Below are 15,907 nucleotides of genomic sequence, written 5' to 3' on the forward strand. Positions count from 1 at the left end.
CTCCCCAGTCGTGGAGTGGGCCCTGCCGTGCATTCTGTGCAGGCTCCACACATGCACCAACTTAATTTTCAAACCTCCATACCTCTGTACAGGATGGAAACCTCTGTGGTGCAAATCTGCTCCTATTGCTCTGGGAGACAGACTGCTGGCAGAAGGAGTGCCAACAACATCTCTCTCATTGCTAGAGGCCATTCCACCAATAACAGGTACAGTACATGCTGGACGCTTGTTAACCACTTTACCACCGGAGAATTTTGCTGTCTTACGTCCAGGCCACTTTTTGCAATTCGGCACTGTGCAAATTTAACTGACGATTGCGCGGTCATGCAACGCCGTACCCAAACAAAATTTATGTCCTTTTTTTCTCACAAACAGAGCTTTCTTTTGGTGGTATTTGATCACCTGTGCGATTTTTACTTTTTGTGCTATAAACAAAAAAAGAGCGACATTTTTGAAAAAAATAACAATATTTTTCAAATTTTTTTATATGAAATCCCCCCCCCCCCCCAAAATGTAAAAATCCAAATTTTTTATCATTTTAGGCAAATTTGTTTTCTGCTACATATTTTTGGTAAAAAAATCGCAATAAGCGTATTTTGATTGGTTTGCGCAAAAGTTATTGCATATACTAACTAAGGGAAAGATTTCTGTCATTTTTGGTGGGTTTTTTTTTAACGAGTAATGGCGGCGATCTGCGATTTTTTTTTGCGGGACTGCAACATTGCGGCGGACAGATCGGACCCCTGACTGACATTTTTGACACTTTTGGGGCTACCAGTGACATTATTACAGTAATCAGTGCTATACATATGCACTGTTACGGTAAAAATGACACTGGCAGGGAAGGTGTTAATTTTTATTGGTGATCAAGGGGTTAATGTATGCCTGGTGCTTACTGACATGTGTGGGGGGAGGTGACTGAGTGACACAGGGACAGATCGCATGTTCAGCTATGCTGAACCCTGCAATCTGACCCTGTGTGTCACTTAGGAGATCCACCCGCTCTGTTTACACAAGCGGGCGGATCTCCACACTCGATTCCTCCTCCCCTGGCCCGCGTCCTGCTGTGACTGAAAACAGTGGGAGCGAGCCTCCGGCGGCGTGCGCGCGCCGCCCACAAGGGGAGGAGTCCAGCGACGTAGGTCTACGTCGCTGGACGATAACTAACCACTTTGCCGCAGTACAGTCAACGTGACTGGTCGGCAAGTGGTTAAACTTTCACTACTCTTGGCAACCACCTATGTCTTCACATTACTCCACTCCACATGAATATCTTCATACCTCAGTGTGTAAAGACCCACTCGATGAACCATGTGTGTCAGTTACTTGCAATACACCCCCTTTCAGCAACTTCAGACCTGGCAAGGACCATGTTTCAATACTCTACTTAAGAAAAGTGCAAAGGCAATACAGAGTCCAACAGTCACTGATTCCCTAACTTCAACTACAGGCTTGCGTGCTGCCCCGACATACTTGCAAAGGTAGAATCCATGTAATTGCAGTCCCTCAGAGGCACTCTTATGTTGATGTAAGTCCTTCAGTCCTTCGGGGTGAACTCCAGGTTCAGATGTCTTTACATCCTGAGGGTGACAGCTGGTATTACTCTCGGTCGCTCTCCCTTGGGCTTTTCATGGGTAAAATTCCTAAACTTTTCCTTACTACCTCTTCTGGGGAAATCTCCTCAGAGGTTCTTTTCATACTGGACAACTGTCCCATATTTATTAGGCTCTCTCTCTCACACACAAGGCTGTAATAGAGTTGTGATCACATCCTGTCCCTGGCATGCTGACTGTGAATAGTTCAAGACTAATGCCCCGTACACACGTGCAGATTATCTGAAGACTTTTGTCTGCAGACTTACCAAAGCCATATAATATGAGGTCAAACCTAAACACTTTCAATTTGTATGCAATCCGGCAGGCCCTTGCACTACATAGAAAAGGTAAGTCTGCAGACAAAAGTCTTCAGATAATCTGCACGTGTGTACGGGGCATAAGGCAGCACACAACTTCCCGATGAAGGAAGTTCATCCTTTGCCAGACACCTTGACAGCAGTGACACTTGCACATAGCCTGTCAACGGAGCGGACCAGCTTCCAGGCTTCCTCGCGGAATTTCCTGTTTTATAGCAGTCCATGCTCAAGTCTCCCTGATTTCTGGTAAGCACCCATCTTTACCATAAAGTGTAATTACACCAATGACATAGAAAGTCCATCACTTGAAAGCTTTCCGTAAAGGTTTCTGCGGTAAGGGGCCACCTTGACAAATATCAAAGATCCTATTTGGGAACACGATCACTTTCACAGAGTGGCACGCTTATTCGGCACAGAACACCTTTTTTTATACCCCACATTTTTGAGAAACTTGTGTTTTTCTCCCAGTTTTTGTTCATTTGATCAACTCGGACTTAATCATAACATTTTACATGTTTTGCACTTATTTTGATATGTGATATACACTAAATGTCAAGTTTATTGATTTTTACTCATATATTAGGTTAACGCACTATTCATTTTGTTTATTCTTCCATATTTATACACCAAAGGATTAGTGGGCCGGACCCAGAGAAGAACCCGCCAAAAAGGACCAAAAAACCAGTAGAGGCATTAACTCCTCCCTCCCCGGCCCGCACAGCACCTAGCTGGCTATTTAAACTTTTTTACAAGTAGACTTTAACATTTTCAATTCCAATAAAACTTTAACAATGTATTATGTTGGAGTTTTTCCTGGCTCTCAGTCTAAAGTCAAGTGTTCTTGAAGTAGAACACCATTTTAATCACAGTCATGTAGACAACAGCTTTAGTGGTATGTAGTCATTTTGTTTGTCAGTGGATGTCATTGTGGTGGAATCATGTGTCTGAAGGCAAACAAACGGTTAAGCTCATTTCCCGTTGAGCAATTCCTATAAATACTTTCGTTTTCAGCTCTGTTTATGAGACTGATCAGCCCTTTGCTTTTTTTCCTCTGTTCCGAGCTTCTTCAGAAGTTGAATTTCTCTCCCAGAATGGAGTTTGCTGACCTCAGAGATGAACTGAAGTGTTCCATCTGCCTGAACCTCTATACGGAGCCGGTATCGCTGAAATGTGGGCACATCTTCTGCCAGCTCTGTATTGCAAGTGCTCTAGATAATCAGGAAGAGGTTGGAGTTTATTCTTGTCCGGAGTGCAGAAAGGAATATGTGGAGCACCCTGTGTTGGAGAAGAACAGAAAGCTGTGTAACATTGTTGAGATTTTCCAAACTATCCAGCTCAAGCAAGAAAAGCAAGAGATCTTCTGTACTTATTGCACCGAGTCTTCTGTACCAGCATTTAAAACATGTGTGCCATGCGAGACCTCCATGTGCGAAGTACATCTCCTGGCCCATGTCAGATCCAAGTCGGTTGATCACCTTTTAACTGAACCCACTGCTTCGTCTGTGGACAGAAAATGTTCTGTACACAAAAAAATTCTGGAATATTACTGTACGGTGGATGGTACCTGTATCTGTATGTCCTGTTGGGTGGCTGGAGACCACAGGGGACACCAAGTGGAGCTTCCATTGGAGGCTTCTGAGAAGAAAAAAAAGATTCTTAGGAATACAGCTGAGAAACTGAACTCTGAAAGAGAAGAAACTAAGAGGAGAATCCAGAAATTACAAATTCACATGGCAGAAGAAAAAGAAAAGCAGCTGCTGTCACTGAGAAATTCATTGAGTTGTTTAGGGTCATTGGAAGAAAGTTTGATAATGTAAAGTCTGGAGTCCTTACTGAGATCCACAGACAGGTGGAGAAGATCTCACAGTCTGTGGCTAACCTAATTTGGCAACTAGAGACACAAAAGGATGAACTGTCCAGAAGGATCACTCAATTAAAGGACCTGTGTGACATCCAAGACCCAATAATAGTCCTTAGAAAAGACCCAGGGAGTGATCACTCCATACAGAACAGTGGTGATGTCACCAGTGATATATAAGAAGTTGGGAGTCTAGATGAAGCCATTATCTCATTGTTGTTACACAGAGGCCTTCTTCACTTAACTAAAAGTGTGATAAAAACGGGACTACAGAGAACATTTCCAGTGATGGAGAAGTCAGACATCTTTCTTGACATAAATACAGCTAATAATTTTCTTATTATATCCCAGGATCTCAAGTCGGTCACTCATACTGATATCTCTCAGAACAGACCAGATTGTCCGGAAAGGTTCGCAGATACACTTCAGGTGCTAAGTACATGCAGTTTCACATCAGGGAAACATTACTGGGAGGTGAACGTGAGTGGAAGGAAAGATTGGCTGGTGGGGGTGGTTGGTCAAAGCATCGAGAGGAAAGAAGAAGAAACTGCATCTGGCGTTTGTTGTAGCAACAAGTTTTGGTCTCTATATTTAGATGATAAACTTGCAGTAGCACATAGAAATATACAGAAAGATCTAACTTTACTTTCCCCTGTGAGGATTGTTGGGGTCTATCTGAATTATGATTCTGGTCATCTGTCCTTCTATCAGCTAAGTGACTTCATTAGACACTTATACACCTTCACCACCACCTTCACTGAGCCTCTGTATGCCACATTTTCTGTACAGAACAATTCCTCTCTCAGAATTATAAACTGAAATCCATAATAACATACAAGCTGGCTATACACTACTAGAATATGTTACGAATGTTCCTACAAAAATTCCCATGAGACTATTCTTAGAACCAGGGTTTATCAAACCAGGGTTCCGTGGAACCCTAGGGTTCATCCTGAGGTTGTTAGGGGTTCCGTGAGCAATGGACAATTTCTGCTTTTCAGATAAGTTCCCAATGACACCATTGTTCCTTTTAGCTATCTGTAAGGGGGTAATTCTTCCCAATGATGACAAGAGTAAGGAGCATTCTTCCCACTGACTGTCACACTAATGTGTCATGAGTTGTAGATTTTTAATTTTTAGCAGGGGTTCCCCGAGACCAGAAATTTATTTCAAGGGTTTCTCTGTGTTCAAAAGGTTGAGAAGGGCTGCTTACAACATTCTTTCTTGCCATCAATGGGTCAACTAATTTCATTTGAAAGTCCTTAACTGCTTGCCGACCGCCGCAAGTAGATTTACTGCGGCGGTCAGCCCCTGCCAGGCAGAGTGACGTTAATTAACGTCACTAGCCTGGGAGGGTCTGGGGAGCGAGCGCGCGCCCGCGGAGGCGCGCTCCCGCTCCCGCACGGTCACGCACCCCCCCCGCGCGTGTGACCAGCGGACCCGATGTCCGCCGGCCACTCGGCGATCGTCGGGGGAAGAGGGAGAATGTCAGGCAGCTTGTGTAAACAAGCTGCCTGTCATTCTCATCGCTGTAAAGACACTGATTACTCGGATCTAGTATGTAGATCCGTTGATCAGTGTCCTTACAGCTAGAGCCACAGCCAATCACAGTAAGAATCACGCCCCTAGGGACACACACAGCCCCTCCCTCCCAAATAAAGTTAACCCCTTCACTGCCAGTGTATTTTTACAGTAACAGTGCATATGTATAGCACTGATTACTGTAGAAATGTCACTGGTAACCCCAAAAGTGTCAAAAATGTCAGTCAAGGGTCCGATCTGTCCGCCGCAATGTCGCAGTACCGCAAAAAAAATCGCAGATCGCCGCCATTACGCGTTAAAAAAAAAAACAACAAAAATGACAAAAATCTTTCCCTTTGTTAGTAAACGCGATAACTTTTGCGCAAACCAATCAAAATACGCTTTTTGCGATTTTTTTTACCAAACATAGGTAGGATAAAACAAATTGGCCGAAAATGTTAAAAAATTTTGATTTTTACATTTTTTTTTGGGGGAATTTCATATAAAAAAATGTGAAAAATATTGCTATTTTTGCAAAATTGTCGCTCTTTTTTTGTTTATAGCGCGTGATCAAAAAATCGCACAGGTGATCAAATACCACCAAAAGAAAGCTCTGTTTGTGGGAAAAAAAGGACGTCAAATTCGTTTAGGTACAGCGTCGCACGACCGCGCAATTGTCCGTTAAAGTCACGCAGTGCCGAATCGCAAAATACCCCCTGGTCTTTTAGCAGGAAAATCCTCCGGGGCTTAAGTGGTTAAAATTTCACAAAGAACTGCTATTTAACCACTTAAGCCCCGGAAGATTTTACCTCCTTCCTGACCAGGGCCTATTTTGCGATTCGGCACTGCGTGACTTTAACGGATAATTGCGCAGTTGTGCAACGCTGTACCCAAATGAAATTGATGTCCTTTTTTTCCCCACAAACAGAGCTTTCTTTTGGTGGTATTTGATCACCTATGCGATTTTTTGATCATGCGCTATAAACAAAAAAAGCGTCAATTTTGCAAAAATAACAATATTTTTCACATTTTTTTTATTAAATTCCCCCCCAAAAAAATGGAAAAATCAAAATTTTTTTTAACATTTTAGGCCAATTTGTTTTCTGCTACATATGTTTGGTAAAAAAAATCACAAAAAGCGTATTTTGATTGGTTTGCGCAAAAGTTATTGCGTTTACTAACTAAGGTAAAGATTTCTGTCATTTTTATTGTTTTTTTTCTTAACGAGTAATGGCAGCGATCTGCGATTTTTTTTTTTTGCGGGACTGCGACATTGCGGCGGACAGATCGGACCCTTGACTGACATTTTTGACACTTTTGGGGGTACTAGTGACATTACTACAGTAATCAGTGCTATACATATGCACTGTTACTGTAAAAATGACACTGGCAGGGAAGGGGTTAACTTTATTTGAGAAGGAGGGGTTAAGTGTGTCCCTAGGGGCGTGCTTCTAACTGTGATTGGTTGTGGCTTTTCATGTAACAGCAGAGATCTACGGTCCTACATAGCAGGACCGTATGATCTCTGCTGTTACACAGGGGAGAATGACAGGTGGCTTTGTTTACATTAGCCGCCTGCCTTTCTCCCGGTGAAACCGACGATCGCGAGTGAGCGGTGGACATCGGGTCCGCCGCTCACATGTGTGGGGGGGTCCGTGAGCGAGCGGGAGCTCGCCTCCGGCGGCGCGCGCTCGCTCCCTAGAGCCTCACTTAGATCTACGTCGCTTTGCCTGTGAGGGGCTGACTGCCGACGTACATAGTCGTTAGGCAGTCGGCAAGTGGTTAAATAGAATCCCAGACATACACCGTTAACCATTTCATGTAAAATGTGTCACACAATATTGGTGCTGTGGTTTTTTAAAGGCAATTTTTTTGGAAAAATACAATTTAATGAGTTTTAATGTGCAAAGACGAAACATAATAACTAATTGTATGGTAAAATATAAAGGATGATGTTATGCCCAATAAATAGATATCAAACACGTCACGCTTTAAAGAGGAAGTAAACCCTCCTCTGACACTTGTACCTATAGGTAAGCCTATAATAAGGCTTACCTATAGGTACTGTAAATATCTCCTAAACATGTACCGTTTAGGAGATATTTACCTTACATGCAGCCAGTGACATCACTGGCGCATGCGCTCTGAAAGAATGGCGACTGGTGCCGTTCCTTCAGAGCCCCGTGCCGTGACTGTCGGCTCCCGCGCGCGTGCGGAAGACGGGCGACTGGACATGTCGCCCGTCATACAGGTAAGCGGGCGGCATGGCGGGGGCTCGATCTGAGGTAAGTATTGCATAATGAGCTAGTATGTGATGCATACTAGCTCATTATGTGTTTCTCTTACAGGTAGACAAAAAAAAAAAAAAAAGTCGGACGCGTTTACAACCTCTTTAAAATTGCGTATGCCTGTGGAACAGTACCAAACTAGGGTACCTAAAAACTTCCATAGGCAACAATTTAAAAACTATTACAGATCACAAGTTTAGAGTTACACAAGAGGTCCGGTGCTGGAATTATTGCTCTTGCTATAATGTTTGTAGCGATACCTCGCATGTGTGGTGCGGACACCGTTAACATATGCATGCCCGACCTATGTATGCGTTCATCTTTGTGCACACGCATTGGGGTGCGGGGGTGCTTTACATTTTTTTTACTTAAAAGGTTTTTTTTACACTGTCTCTTTCCCTTTTTTTTTTATCAACCTTTTTGCTATCACAAGGGATGAAAAACATTTGAAAAAATGAAGTTGATACACCAAAATTACCACGCATCTGAACCACCAAGACCTAAAACATACCTTTTAATGCAAATCTTCACTTACGATCATTATCTAAAATTTTCAAAAGGATTAATAAAAAAAAGGTGGCTAAAGTCCCTCCTCTGGCCTCCAAAGCAGCCAATCATACACAGATTGGCCTGATCAGCTGCTCTACTGGGCAGTAAACACAAAACCAAAACTGGAAGTGACAAAATACTCTGGTGACAAAATTGCTTCTGGTTTCTTAGACAATAGAGATGTTCGAGGACGTTCCAGGCCTAGATTATCTCTATGGTCAGCCAGGGAACCACCAGCTGCAATCTTGGGTTTCCCAGTGGGACGGTAGACCCTGGGAAGGCAATAGAGGGGACCTCCTCGGTTGGACAGTAGAGCCTTGAAACGCAGTGTGTGTGGGGGGGGGGGGGGCACACACACCTCCTCCACTGTCTGTAAAAGAGATTCAGTAGCTAGGATCACTTTTCCAAAAAGAGCATTGACGAACAAAAAAAATATACAGGGATGATGCTTGTAGGTACAAGTATCTTCCCACTATAACTACTGCAACTCAAGGAAATACCGGGATGTCCTTGGGCGGCAAGTGGTTAAACAGTTTTCAGTACAATATGTAGAATTTTTTCCCCAATGAAAACCACATTCACAGTTACAATTTCATTTGTTTGGGCAAACATGAATGTTTTCATTATTAGAAAATCAAATAAACATTCACAAAAATGAAAGTCTTGGTATGGAATTCTACTGATGTATGAGCAGCTCTAGGTGTCTCCTATCTTTGCTCTCAACATTCGAAACCCTACTTGGAGAGTCAGATGCCTGTCCCCTGCTAAGCACTGTGGATGCATCTGTGGGCCCCTACATTGCTATAAGACATGGTTGTTATGTAGCGGTTGGTGAGATGGAACCGAAATACTGAGAATGGGACCAGACTGAAGTGAAGATAGGAGGCACAACTTGCCAATGTATTCATACTTCTTCTTTTGCAGGCTGGCAGGAATAAGTCACCTATAAAACAACCAATATTAATAATGCCAAAAATATTTAATTTTGCTAGATCTAATTCAGTATTTCCAGAGGTGGAGTAAAAACAATATAAAATAAAATCCTAGAATATTTTTTCACACGCACACAGCAGTGCCAGGGATGGAGGTATTTTAATAAATAATATAGTAAAGTTATCAATTGGATTATATGGTAGCATGTGCTTTTCTGAATTGAAAACTCTAAAGCCCCGTACACACGTACCGATCGTCCGTCTTTTGTCCAGGGCTGTCGTGTCCGCTGAAAACTGCAAAAGACTGCACATGAATTTTGTCGGCCAACAACAGCCGACTGCAGAAGTGATGTCATGTGATGGTTAACTTTTTTCTTCTCTGAGCATGCCCAGTCTTGCAAATCTGCTGATTGTCGGCCGAAATCTGTACTGACTGACGCACAATCGGCCGTTCTGTTGTCAGCGTACAAAAATTTTAATGCCTGCAGGACAGATTCTGTTCGGCCGAAAATGCGCTGTCGGCTGTCGGAAGCATCATACTAACAAGCCAACAATCGGCCGATCGTTCGGCGGCCGAATATTTGCGGCCGACAATCGGTACGTGTGTACGGGGCTTAACTCTGACAGAGGGCATGAGGGACTACTGCGGAAAGACCACTGCTTCCGCTCAAAGAGTAAGGTTCCGTCTCTGCAGATGCTGGCAGGGGACAGGCTTTTCTACTCAGACTGTGGCTGCTTTCTAGGATATGCAGACTGTACTTTGCATACCTTTTGTTTTTATGCATTTGAAATGTATTTCGTTTTTTATTTAATATAGTAATTGATTTAGGCTAGGTTTCCACTAGTGCGGCTACGAAGTCGTGCTACTTCTAGCACGACTTCGTAGCAAAAGTAAACCGCGGCTTCAGTTAGACTTGTCCCTCATATATAGAGGGAAGTCGCGCTCAAAAGTAGTACACGATTTACTTTTGAGGTCGCGGCAACTGAAGCCGCGGCAGTGGAAACGTGCCCCATTGAAAACAATGGGGTTTGACTTGCTGTGCGACTTGACATGTGTCAAGTCGCACCGCAAGTCGCACTAGTGGAAACCGAGCCTTAAGCTTAAAAACCTCCTTTGTCCACCTTAGTTCCTAAAATGTTTACATAATATTCTATGGATGTAATAAAGGATATTTAATATAAAACAGCTTGTAGTGTTTACCACTTGCCTACAGGGCACTTTCACCCCTTTCTGCCCAGGCCAATTTTCAGCTTTCAGCACTGTCGCACTTTGAATGACAATTGCGCGGTCATGCAACACTATACCCATTTTACATTTTTAGCATTTTTTTATTCCCACACAAATAAATGCTTTCCTTTGGTGGTATTTATTTACCACTGGGGTTTTATTTTTTGCTAAACAAAATGAAAAAAGACCAAAAATTGTGAAAAAAAAAAAAAAAAATTTTTCTTAGTTTATGTAATAACATTTTGCAAACAGATAATTTTTCTCCTTTACTGATGTGCTCTGATGAAGCTGCACTGATGGGCACTAATAGGCAGCAGTGATGGGCCCAGATGAGGCTACACTGATGAGGCGGCACTGATGAGGAGGCACTGATGAGGCTGCACTGTAATGTGGCCCTGATAGGTGGCACTGATGGGCACTAATAGACAGTACTAAAGGGGAATGATGGGCACTGATTTGCAGCACTAATAGGCACTGATTGGCACTGATAGGCAGCACTGATAAGCACTGATTGGCACTGATAGACAGCACTGATAGGTACTGATAGGCGGCGCTGATGGGCACTGTTGGGGCTGCATTGATAATCAGGACACTGATGATCAGTGCCCTAATTATCAGTGCAGATGTCCCCTTTCACACTAGCCGGTCACCGGCTCCCTCCTCTCCTTGGGCCGTGAGGAAAGGAATTCCGATAGCTGTCACATGTGTTTACATCATGATCAGTTGTTATTGGCTCATGTGATAAAGAGCTGCTGTGATTGGCTCTTTACCCCCAATCACGATCACAGGAGGAAGTCGTATGACACCCTCCCAGAACTCGCCGACCACGCTGTAGCCGTCATTTTGCTTTAGTGCGGTCGGCAAGTGGTTAATGCTGAACTCTGGGCTGGTGTAAAATATACCCATACACTGGCGACTCACTGCACCACCCCCCCCCCTCAATTTCCCCCTTCCCTCAATCTAACCCCTACAACCTCCCCTCTCCACTTTGGGGGTTAATTGCACATTTTGTCTAGGGAAGTGAAATACTTACCCTATTCCTCACCCATGCTCCTCCAGCAGCTGGCACTCTTGTTATTGCTCTGGCACCCCCCAGATGTGAGTGGGTCCTTGAGGTCCTCATGAAAAATGCTGGACTGAGGGTGCTTTTAAGCTAAAGGGAATACTGGTTAGTGTCTCAAAGAATCACGGTTTCTTGAGTCTGCTACCAGAGCAAGCAAAGGACTTATTCTTCCATACAAATGCTGTATGGTTCAGCAGAGGGTCTGCAATTCAGTTCAACCAAGCGAGGCCAAGTGAGAGTTGTCCTCATCTGTGCATAGGTAAATTTGGAGTATCCCAATAATCCCTTCTCCTATCCAAGTTCTATCAATAAGTAAAAAAAAAAAAAAAAAAAACAACAAATCCCCTAGACTGGTCATTGGATAACGAGCGGATGAGTGTGCACCTGGTCGTGTGAAAATACCCAAGCATCTAGCTGCAGGATAATCAGAGGAAGACCCAGGGAAATCTATACTATACTATACTATATGCTACATATACAAGGCCTATATGTAAGCTATAGGTATTTTATTCATTGAATGATATCTGCTCTTGTCATTTAGAAATGTGTCCAATACATACAAGGTCAAAGACTTGCTTCCCAAAAAACTTTTTACTGTTGGCATACAGATAAATAAAACTGTGAAAAAATACAACCTCTGTCTCCTTCCTTAATTTTTCAGTAACTTATAACAATCTGCATGATTACATTCCTGACATGATACAGTATACAGCAAGTGTAACTTTCATAAAAGCTCCACCTTTTATCAATAATATTCCACCCTTGCTCTCCAGTCCAGTAGCTTTGCCTAAGCTGGGATGATGTCATCATTCTGCTGCACTCAAGAAAAGCATTTCCTCAGTCTACTCTGTTTCCAGTGGTCAGATTGTATATTGGAACTTTGCAGCAAGTCACAAGGTGAGGGGGCTGATCTGTGTCAGACATTTGTAAACACTGCTAAGAATCACATGGGCACCAGAGTTTACATCATTGTGGAAACTATGAGTTGACATTTCAGTCTTGGAATTAGGTGGTAACTCTGGATGATGTCTAAACAAAGATAGCCCCGTCCTCATGGAGAGAAAAGCAGGTGAAGACATTACGTTTAATTCACAAAGCTAACACACCAGACTAAAGATCTCCATTTTCAAATAAATTACAAATATTTTCAGCTGAATCCAATGAGATTTGATAATGACAGTCACATGGCTTTGGCTTAAAATGAAGATACTTATCCTTGTGTTTAGGCTTTGTGAATTGAGCCTATTGTCAGGGGGAGTCCTGTGATCTCTGTGAGAGATAATAAATAAATGGATGTGCTACACTCATAGGCGTGTGCATAGGGCCTGGGCGCACCCTAATTCCCTAATTACCCTGTGCGTGGGGATTCTACCTGCTGATATTTCACCAAAGCCTCCCCCCCCCTCCCCAATTGGGCTCATAAATAAAATTTAATAAAATAAAATAATAAAATAATAAAAATAAAAAACTACTGACACGGTCCACTGTCCTACTACATTTTTAATGTTTTTTTTAGTTATTTAGAAGCGGGTATATATATATATATATATATATTTGCAGGTATAACAGCTTCAACTCTTCTGGGAAGGCTGTCTACAAGTTTTAGGAGTGTGTCTATGGGAATGTTTGACCATTCTTCCAGAAGCGCATTTGTGAGGTCAGGCAATGATGTTGGAGAGAAGGCCTGGCTAGCAGGGTATTCTATCAGGTTGTTGAGGTCAGGACTCCCACCCCAAACTCGCTCATCCATGTCTTTATGGACCTTGCTTTGTGCACTGGTCCAAATAATTTGGTGGAGGGGGGATTATGGTGTGGGGTTGTTTTTCAGAGGTTGGGCTTGGCCCCTTAGTTCCAGTGAAGGGAACTCTTAAAGGTGTCAGCATACAAAGACATTTTGGACAATTTCATGCTCCCAACTTTGTAGGAACAGTTTGGGGATGGCCCCTTCCTGTTCCAACATGACTGCCCACTAGTGCACCAGATAGCTAAGAACGTTGTATTCTGTGGCTGAAGGTACATTAGGCATTCACAGGATACAAAAGTAAGTGTCGGCCACTATAGGCCCCTAAAATTAGCCCACATGGGTTTACCTGACAGCTAAGAACGTTGTATTCTGTGGCTGAAGGTACATTAGGCATTCACAGGATAAAGAAGTAAGTGTCGGCCATAAAAGGTTCCAAAAATTAGCCCACATGGGTTTACCTGACAGCTAAGAACGTTGTATTCTGTGGCAGGAGGTACATTAGGCATTGACAGGATACAGAAGTAAGTGTCGGCCAGTATAGGCCCCAAAAATTAGCCCACATGGGTTTACCTGACAGCTAAGAACGTTGTATTCTGTTGCTGAAGATACATTAAGCCCCGTACACACGTACCGATGGTCGGCTTACAAATGTTCCTCTTTTCTCCCCGGGATGTCGGTGTCTGCTGAAAAGTGCAAAGACAGCACAAGGACAGCACAAGAATTTTGTCCGCCGACTGCAGAAGTGATGTCATGTAATGGTTAACTTTCCCTGTGTTTTCTATTTTCTGAGCATGCCCAGTCTTGCAAATCTGCGGTCTGTCGGCCGAATTGTGTACTGACAGGCGAACAATCGTCCGTTCTGGTGTCGGCATACAAATATTTTCATGTTTGCAAGAAAGACTTTTGTCCGCGGATTGTGCGCAGACATCTGTCGGAGGCACCATACAATCGGCAGATCCTTCGTCCACCGACGTTTGTATGCCGACGATCGGTACGTGTGTACGGGCCTTTAGGCATTCACAGGATAAATAAGTAAGTGTCGGCCATAAAGGCCCCAAAAATTAGCCCACATGGGTTTTCCTGACAGCTAAGAACGTAGTATTCTGTGGCTGGAGGTATATTAGGCATTGACAGAAAAAATAATTGTCGGCCATGAAAGGCCCCAAAAATTAGGCATTCAACGGACATGAAATGCCTTTTATGCCGCTGTATTTAGCAAAGACAAGGACCATGAATTGTTGTGGGTTGCCTGTCATGAGGAGGAATTTAAATGAAACATGGTCTACTGGTCACATGTGTTGAATTCCTCAGAGATCCATGCCTCATTCATTTTTATAAATGTGAGGTAGTCAACACTGTCATGAGCTAGGCGAGTGCACTTATCGGTCACGATCCCCCCTGCTGCGCTGAACGTCCTTTCGGACAGGACACTGGAGGGGGGGCAAGCCAACAGTTCCATTGCAAATTGTGCAAGCTCTGGCCAGAGGTCAAGCCTGCCCACCCAGTAGTCCAGGGGTTCATCACTCCTCAGAGCGACCACATCGGCCATTAACCCAATGTAGTCGGACACCTGTCGGTCTAGGCATTCCCTGATGCTGGATCTGGAGTAAAGCTGTCGATGGGTCAGCTGAAAGAAGGATCTCATATCTGAAGTGACCAGCACATCTTCAAACCGCCCTCTTCTTGCAGGCGCTGTTGGATTGCTACCCGCAACTTTCTCTCTGTGACTGGAAATTCCTCTGCCAGCGCACACAAAGCAGAATGCAGCATTTCTTGCAGCAAGGCCTGCAAGTGCTGCATTCGGACCGCCATCTGTGATGGTGGTAACATTTCCGTCAATTTTTGTTTGTACCTGGGTCTAAGTACGTTGCCAACCAGTATTGGTCCTTGCCCTTTATGCTTTTTATACGGGGGTCCCCCTTATAACACTGGAGCATGAAGGCCCCCATTCACACTAAACTGGAAGCGGTGTAGTGGCCTCGCTCCAGCTCATCATATAGGATAATGTCGTCCTCGTTCTCCTCCCCCCATCCACGGATAACACCAGGGATCCCAGAAAGGTTTAAAGCATGCTCTTCTTGCTCCTCCTCATCCACCCCGGCACCATCCTCCTCTGACTCCTCTTCAGACTCCTGTTGTTGACTTGTCTCAGATGTTGGAATTCATCCAACATTGCGACTTCCTCATCTTCCTGCTCCTCGACGGCTTGATCAATGACACGACGCAATGCACGCTCCAGAAAGAAGGCGTAAGGTACGATGTCACTGATGGCGCCCTGAGCATGACTGACCAGTTTGGTGATATCATCGAATGGCCGCAGAAGTCTGCATGCATCGCGCATGAGCAGCCACTGGCGAAAAAAACCCAAGCTCCCCAGGACCTTTCCTGCAGCAGAGTTTGTACAGGTAGTCATTAGCTGCACGTTTCTGCTGGAGCAGCCTTTCAAGCATATGCAACGTTGAGTTCCATCGCCTTGGGCAGTCACAAATAAGACGCCTGACGGGCAGGTTGTGTCGCCGTTGAATGTCAGCAAGGCGAGCCATGGCTGTGTAAGATCTTCTGAAATGGCCCGAGATTTTCCTGGCCTGCCGCAAGACGTCCTGGACCCCAGGGTATTTGGCAAGGAATCGCTGCATCACCAAGTTCAGGACGTGTGCCATGCATGGCACGTGTGTTATTCTGCCCTGTTTCAGCGCGCTCAGCAGATTGGCATCGTTGTCGCACACCACTTTACCAACTGTCGAATTGAGCGGTGTTAGCCACTGATCTGCTTGTGAACGCAAAGCTGAAAGGAGTGCAGGACCAGTGTGGC

General features: G+C 44.1%; 1 pseudogene across 1 annotated transcript; it reads left to right on the forward strand.

The window, feature by feature from the left end:
* Nucleotides 1-2,938: 2,938 nt before the first annotated feature.
* Nucleotides 2,939-4,670, forward strand: LOC309559157 (E3 ubiquitin-protein ligase TRIM39-like; annotated as a pseudogene). Its single transcript has one exon. The product of its transcript is annotated as an E3 ubiquitin-protein ligase TRIM39-like (transcript).
* The last annotated feature ends 11,237 nt before the right edge of the window (nucleotides 4,671-15,907 follow it).

This window comes from Pelophylax lessonae (genome assembly GCF_965119305.1).
Source record: "Pelophylax lessonae genome assembly, chromosome: 6".
Lineage (NCBI taxonomy): Eukaryota > Metazoa > Chordata > Amphibia > Anura > Ranidae > Pelophylax > Pelophylax lessonae.